Genomic DNA, 1,283 nt, shown 5'->3' with positions numbered 1-1,283 from the left:
TGAGCCAGTGTGAGATTGCCCCATTGCAATGACCTTGTCTCTCTCTCTTCTCTCTCCGACTCTTTTGTTTTTGAGACAGAGTCTTGCTGTGTCACCCAGGCTGCAGTGCAGTGGTGCAATCTCAGCTCACTGCAACCTCCGCCTCCCGGGTTCAAACGATTCTCCTGCCTCAACCTCCCAAGTAGCTGGGACTACAAGCACCCGATACCATGCCCGGCTAATTTTTGTATTTTTAGTAGACACAGGGTTTTGCCATGTTGGCCAGGCTGGTCTCAAAGTCCTGGCCTCGAGTGATCGGCTCCCCTCAACCTCCCAAAGTGCTGGGATTACAGGCATGAACCATCGCGCCTGGCATTCTGACTGTTTCTTTATCTCTTTCTTTATCTCTGAATTTTTATCCCAAGACCTTGCACCTCTCTGGCATCAGACAAACCTGGAGTCTAAACACATAACAAGTCTCTGAGCCTCTGTGGCTTCCTCTATTAGAAGAGGCGTGGCAGCTCACACCTGGAATCCCAGCACTTTGGGAGGCCAAGGCAGGTGAATAGCTTGAGCCCAGGAGTTTGACGCCAGCCTGGGCAACATGGCAAAACCTTGTCTCTACTAAAAATATAAAAACAATTAGCTGGGCATGACGGTGTGCACCTGTAGTCCCAGCTACTTGGGAGGCTGAGGTGGGAGGATCGCTTAAACCCAGGAGGTCAAGGCTGCAGTGAGCTCTGATGGCAGGACTGCACTCCACTCTGGGTGACAGAGTGAAACTGTCTCCAAAAAAAAGGCCAGGTGCGGTGGCTCAAACCTGTAATCCCAGCACTTTGGGAGGCCGAGACGGGTGGATCACGAGGTCAAGAGATCGAGACCATCCTAGCTAACACGGTGAAACCCCGTCTCTGCTAAAAAAAAATACAAAAAACTAGCCGGGCGAGGTGGCGGGCGCCTGTAGTCCCAGCTGCTCGGGAGGCTGAGGCAGGAGAATGGCGTAAACCCGGGAGGCGGAGCTTGCAGTGAGCTGAGATCCGGCCACTGCACTGCGCTCCAGCCTGGGCCGCGACAGAGCGAGACTCCATCTAAAAAAAAAAAAAAAAAAGGCCTGGTGCGATGGCTCACGCCTGTAATCCTAGCGCTTTGGGAGGCCGAGGGAGGTGGATCACATGAGGTCAGGAGTTTGAGACCAGCCTGGCCAACATGGTGAAACCCCATCTCTACTAAAAATATAAAAATTAGCCAGGCATGGTGGTGCGTGCCTGTAATCCCAGCTACTCGGGAGGCTGAGGCAGGAGAAT

The sequence above is a fragment of the Rhinopithecus bieti genome, unplaced genomic scaffold, assembly GCF_001698545.2.
Source record: "Rhinopithecus bieti isolate Rb0 unplaced genomic scaffold, ASM169854v2 scaffold_10589, whole genome shotgun sequence".
Lineage (NCBI taxonomy): Eukaryota > Metazoa > Chordata > Mammalia > Primates > Cercopithecidae > Rhinopithecus > Rhinopithecus bieti.
This window is presented reverse-complemented; position numbering follows the sequence as displayed.